Genomic DNA, 6,950 nt, shown 5'->3' with positions numbered 1-6,950 from the left:
CTCTTCAGCCTCCAGACGCAACTTCCCACTACTATCCTTGATTGGACCTATTCCTACCCTAGTCATTTTTTTATTCCTGACATACCTATAGAAAGCCTTAGGGTTTTCCCTAATCCTACCAACTAAGGACTTTTCATGTCCCCTCCTTGCTGCTCTTAGCTCTCTCCTCAGGCCCTTCCTGGCTACCTTATAACTCTCAATCGCCTCAATTGAACCTTCACGCCTCATCTTTACATAGGCCGCTCTCTTCCCTTTAACAAGGGATTCCAATTCCTTATTAAACCACGGCTCCCTCACACGACCCTTTCCTCCCTGCCTGACAGATACATACTTATCAAGGACATTAAATAGTTGCTCCTTGAACAAGCTCCACATATCAATTGCGCCCTTCCCTTGAAGCCTACTTTTCCAAGCCACGCATCCTAAGTCATGGCTCACCTTATCATAATTTCCCTGCCCCCAGCTATAACTCTTGCCCTGCAATGCACACTTATCCCTCTCCATCACTAGAGTAAAAATATTTCTGAGTAATATACTCATAAATAAAATAAAAGCATGCAGATTTAGGTGAGAAAATCTAAGAGTGTATGGAATGAGCTGCCAGAGGAAATTTCTATGTCTCTATGACAGGTAGTGAACTGTTGCAAGGCTGAAAGAAGAGAGGAAGGGTAAAGGATAATTATGGCAGAATGTGGAAGGTGAAATCCATCAGCGATCAGTGCTTGGACCGCCACTGCTCATAATTTACAGAGCAATTTTAACTTTGGAATCAAAAACGTAATTTGTACATTTGTGGTTAGCACTAAGTTCTCCCAATTCATAATATTGATTGGTGAGTTCTAAAAACTTTCACTAGCATCAACTTAGATAAGTATGATGTATTCCACCTGATGCAAAAAATAAGGAGATCACTTTTTCCTTGGAAAATAAGAATCTAAATAGAATAGGGAAGCAATGAATTCTCAGAGTGCAAATGCACATGTAATGAAAGTATATGCTTTTATTCACCAGCTGCCTTTTAATGTAAGAGTATTGTTTACTCAGTCATATGTTTCTCTTTAGTGTTTTAATGTGACTAGACAAGCCAATCTTTAGGCATTAGGGGCAGGAAATTTAAAGAGGCAGTAGACTGTGAAGTTCAGGATTTACTTTTCTGTTTTTCTGTGCCACAGCTATTCTTCATTGTTAAGTCTTTTGGACTTGAAGCATGATGTGATCTAGTGGACTAGTTGTTGAACAATTAATAATGTAACGACATGTCAGTGAACCTGTCTTAATTAAACAAAACACCCAGAAAAGTTCACCTTGCCTAGTACTCTGTTAAAATGTGTGTGACAGAGAACTCCCAAATTCCACTATTTAACAAAAATAATATTAATTTATTATTTAACTCTAAAAATGAACATTAAACAACATTTATTCACAACTCTAAGCCCTCCCCTTTATTTTAACTGCTTATTATCTACCTCAAACTCTATAACAATATACTATTCCAATAAAACATAGAACATGACAGCGCAGTACAGGCCCTTCGACCCTCAATGTTATGGTGATCTGTGGAACCATTCTGAAGCTTATCCATCTTACACTATTCCATTTTCATCCATATATTTATCCAATGACCATTTAAATGTCCTTAAAGTTGGTGAGTCTACTCCTGTTGCAGGCAGTGCATTCCATGTCCCTACTACTCTCTGAGTAAAGAAATTACCTCTGACATCTGTCCTGTATCTAACACCCCTCAATTTAAAGCTATGTCCCCTCATGCTAGCCATCACTATCTGAAGAAAAAGACTCTCACTGTCCACCCTATCCAAACTCATTGCAAGTTCTCAGTGCAAAACAGCATTCACTCTCTCTTAAAGGTCCAGTGAAGCCTTCAACTTCATAACAATAGCACGTCCTCCCAATTATTAGTGTCAATGATGCTACACCTCAAGTAAAATTCCAGAGTGTCTTTGTCATATTTTCTCTGTCTTCCCTTGGAACAGTATAGTGATAATGATATATTCAGCAAAGATATCTTCAAACCAGATTATTAAGAGCTAATTAGAGTCATAGTCATAGAGATGTACAGCATGGAAACAGACCCTTCGTTCCAACTCATCTGACATAACAATGAGTGATTAAAGACAAGTGGAAAATTGCTGGTTTAGTACAAGACAGTTATTTCAGCTGTCAGTGAACTATATGGCAAGACCACCGGATGACCATTTTCTGCACAATGAAATGCATGAGAAAGTATTGAAAGCATGCAGAATAATATTCGTATCACGGACTCTGCAGCACTCGATCGACTTCACCTTGGACTGAGATTGTGTGGTGCCAGGAATCCAGAGTTCACCAGACCAGATAAGAACAGACTTCATAAAGTGGGATCCCCGACTGGTGAAGGCAGTGAGACTTGACAAATCCATTCATTAGTTTTCAAATGTTTCTAAAATAACTAAAGTAGATTAAAGATTGTTATTATTTGTTTACTGCTTAATGTATTTTAAGTATCATGCATATTTACTGCTTAATAAACTTTCTTGATTTAATATCTGGTTTATGTACATATAATGCCACTAATAAACATATTAATTTATATCACTTAATCCATAAAGTTAGTTTTATTATATTCCACCAAAACCACCAACAAACCAAATCAAACTATGTTTGAGGGTTGAGACAGCAGGAATTGTGGAGAGATGCTTTTGAACCTACTGGACAGTGTCCAGTTCATTGCTATAAAAAAGACAGGCAGCGCAAAAAGATTTTTGTTTTGAAGGGAATGTAAATGAAAATGACCAGATATCGTCCAATGTTTATATCAAACCTTTGAAAGCCCACCCTGTTATGTGCAGTTTAGGCACCATGTTGTTAAAATCTGTTGAGCTATTAGTGATGGTGCAAAGCCAAACATGATGTGAGAACAGCAAGGTTTTACCTATTATGAAAAGACAAACTGCCTGGATCTCTGTGCTCTGAGAAAAGGAAGACTGACAAGTAAATTAATAGAGTTCTCAAAAAGTCTGAAGTAATTTTAGAGAGTAGGCACAGAGAGATTCTTTCATTTTATGGAGAAGATCAAAAGCCACTGTCATCAGAATAAGGTAGTCAGCAAAAAATCAAATTGAGAATTCAAAGTAAAATATCTTTACCAGAGGGTGTTGAGAATGTGAAGCTTGTCACACAGGGAGTGGATGCACGTAATCATAGTTACATTCAAAGGAAGCTTTATAAGAACATGATGCAAAGATGAATATAGAGTTATACTGCTAGATGTATGCGTGTGTGTAACAATGGAAAGAGACATGACTGGAGCATCAATACTGGATTGCTCGTGTTGGGCCAAATAACCTGTCACTGTGTCTACAATACAAAAGGTGATGGCATGTATATTCAAATTATGCAGTAATGATGGGCTTATGCTGTCATTTGCTTCTGTAATAATTCTAAGATAGTAACATTCAATGTACTGAAACCCAGCACATTATTCACATGAAGTACTGTTGCAGTAGATTGACAGAGATTAAGCATTTAGAACTCTCCTCCATAGGTGTGCAGTCAGGATGGCTGACTCTCCAAATATTTTCTTGAAAATCCCTATTCCTCTGTCCTTATCTGCTCCCAGTCTGTTTCAGGGAGCCAGGATCTGCATTAAATCTTCACCTTTAGTACTACCTCCAGGAAAGACTAACAAGGTGCTTCAAGGCATAAAATCTTTGGAAGGCAGTCTATTGTTGTGGCTAGGTGAGAAATAGTTAAGTGACTCTCATTTTAACCAATCTTCCTTTGACTACAACAGTATTTTTTTATTATGTAGAGCGCGCTTCCCAATTAAGTGAATGTTTAATTTGATATGAAATGACAGATATACAAAGATTGATTTGTTTCAAAGGAAAAATAAATAGTATTAATATACTTACCAGTTGATCTGTATAAATTAATTAAGATGCCACAACTCTTTCACAAGTGTATTCAGCAATTCATGCATATCCACACATATACGTTATATAGGCAATATTTAAAATGGAGGATCAGGTAAATAGTAAGAGTCAGTTGTATACTAATTTGGTGGATTGATATCTTGTGTGACTTCAGAGCTGGACTCCATGACCTTTCAGAATTCTGTGACAGGTTGATTAAAGGAAACCAGTGAACAATTTCTATTTGGTTTCCTGTACTTGGCAGCTACTGTTTTTTATATATATACTGGCCATGGCAAATTGCTGGTCAAAAAACAGGCAGGATTCCAGGTTGCATGGAAATGGATATTACTCATTTAAGGACCTTTTTTTTAGTGTCTCCGCCTCTGTTTTGACTAGTTTGGAGAAAAACAGTTGCTTAAAAAAAAATTAGTTCGCTCAACACATATCTCGCACAAACTGTGCAGTATGGTCACAGCACATTGTCCCAGGTCAGGTCAATAATTCAGTCATAAGTTATGGCTGGAACAGTTCTGTTCTGAGTGAGAAACCATTGTTCAAAGTTGTTACATTTAATGGCTTATTCCCCACTTAACTGAATACAAAGAATTTATTTTGGATATTTCTTCACAGGATGTGGACATCACAGGCTGGGCCAGCAATTATCACCTTTTCCTAACTTCTCTTTGTGGATAGGAATAAAGGAACAAGGAAATTAGGAGAGACAGTTAGGCCCTTCAAGCCCACTCCACCATTTAACATGGTCGTGGCTGATCTTATCCTGGTCTCAACTCCACTTTCCTGCCTACTCCCCATAGTCTCTTATCCTGCTTTTAACAAGAATATGATGTTTTTTCTTGAATCTGTTGATTGATACAGCCTCTAGTGAACTCTGGGGCAGTGTGTTCCACAGATTAACAACCCTCAGTAATAAGTTTTACTCCTCATCTCAGTTTTGAACTTACTTCCTTTCATTCTATGACTATCCCACAAGGCAGGGCATCTATTCAGTGCCCACCTTATCAATTCCTTTTAACATTTTTTATACCTCAATCAGATACCCCCCTCATTCCTTTGGTCCCCAACGAGTACAAGTCCAAGCTATTCAACCGTTCCTCCTACAACAGTCTTTCAACCCTGGAATCAACCTGGTGAACATCCTCTGAACTGCCTCCAGTGCCACAATATCATTCCTCCAGTAAGGAGACAAAGACAGGACAGGATGCTCAGTTATTGTCTCATCATATGTAATTGTAACAACACTTCTTTACTTTTATAATCCAATTCTTTTTCAATAAAAGCCAGGATTCCATATGCCTTTCTTATCGTACATTGCACCTGCAGATCCACTTTCCGTGATTCTAGTACAAAGAGGCCCAGGTCCCTGTATACCGACAAACTTTACATCATGATTCGGAGATGCCGGTGTTGGACTGGGGTGTACAAAGTTTAAAATCACACAACATCAGGTTATAATCCAACAGGTTTAATTGGAAGCACACTAGCTTTTGGAATGCCACTCCTTCAGCAGGTGTACAAAACCACCTGATGAAGGAGCGTCGCTCTGAAAGCTTGTGTGCTTCCAATTAAACCTATTGGACTATAACCTGGTGTTGTGTGATTTTTAAACTTTACATCTATTTCCTATTTAAATAATAATTTGCCCTTTTAGTTTCCTGGCCAAAATAGACAACCTCTCACCTATCCAAATTGAACTCCATCTGTCAGATTCCGGTCCATTTGACCAGCCTGGCAATATCCATCTGCAAGCTTTTTATCTCTTCATCACAGCCTGTTTTCGTACTTATTTTAGTATCATCCATGAATGTTACTATGTTACACTCTGTCCCTGCTTGCAAATCATTTACATAGATTGCAAATAGTTGAGGTTTGAGAACTGAACCTTGCGGCATCTCAGTAGTTGTAGTTCACCATCTAGAGATGCTTTATAAAGCGTCTTTTTAAACTACTGCAGTCCATGGGTTGTTGCTAAACACAGTGTTATTAGAAAGGAAGATTTTGACTATGAATGAATGGTCATCTAGGTCTAAGTCAGGGTGATGAGTGGCTTGGAGGGGAACCTGCAGACTGTGGTGTTTCCATGCATCTGCTGCATTTGTCCTTCTAGATGATAGAGGTCACAGGTTGGAAGCTGTTGTTGAAAGAGCCTCGGTGAGGTATTGCAGTGCTTCTTGCAAAGCATACTGTTTACTCTTGTATGTCAGTGATGAAGGGAGTGAAGTTTTTAGGCATTGGTGAGATGCCAATCAAGTGCCCTGGATGGTGTTGGATTTCTTGTATTATTGCAGCTGGATTCATCCAGACAAGTGGAGACTATTCCATCATATTTCTGATTCATATCAAGATATAACCTGGCTTCATAATTCTATCTTCTAATATGAAAGAGTTTTACAAAATTAACTTGTGTTAATATATTGGTGTCAGTAGATGAAGGACGTGGCTGGAATATTGATTAGGACATGGAGCTGGGTTATGGCTAATAAAATATTCTAACACTGAGTCCAACTGTTCATTAGACATGAATGGGCCCATTCATCCTTATTGCTCTGTCTTAGGACAGAACTTTACTCAAGCATTACTCATGAAGCTTGCTAAGATAGTGTAGCAGGGGTTCAGTTCCTCATTTCTCAAGGATTTTTATAGTCGTTAAAGTGTGGCTCTGAAAAAAGCACAGCCAGTCAGGCAGCATCTAAGGAGCAAGAGAGTCAACATTTCAGGCATAACTCTTCATCAGGACTCTTACCTGGTGGTGCGGGTTTGTGGAACTATAAGGTTGGAGGCTGAGGATGGGAAATCACCTGAGATGATAAAGTTGTGGATGGTCTTGGAGATGATGGTTTGGTGATGAGAGGTGCGGTCATGTTCTGGAGGGGAGTTGCATGGCAGTAGAAGGAAGTGTCAGCAAGTTGGCATCTGGACTCAGCGATGTAGATGTTGGTGTACCATATTACCAATGCACCTCTCTTGCTGGCTGGTTTGATGGTGAGGTTGGGGTTGGAGTCGAGGGCTACGTATTGT

The sequence above is a fragment of the Chiloscyllium plagiosum genome, chromosome 6, assembly GCF_004010195.1.
Source record: "Chiloscyllium plagiosum isolate BGI_BamShark_2017 chromosome 6, ASM401019v2, whole genome shotgun sequence".
NCBI classification, from domain to species: domain Eukaryota; kingdom Metazoa; phylum Chordata; class Chondrichthyes; order Orectolobiformes; family Hemiscylliidae; genus Chiloscyllium; species Chiloscyllium plagiosum.
This window is presented reverse-complemented; position numbering follows the sequence as displayed.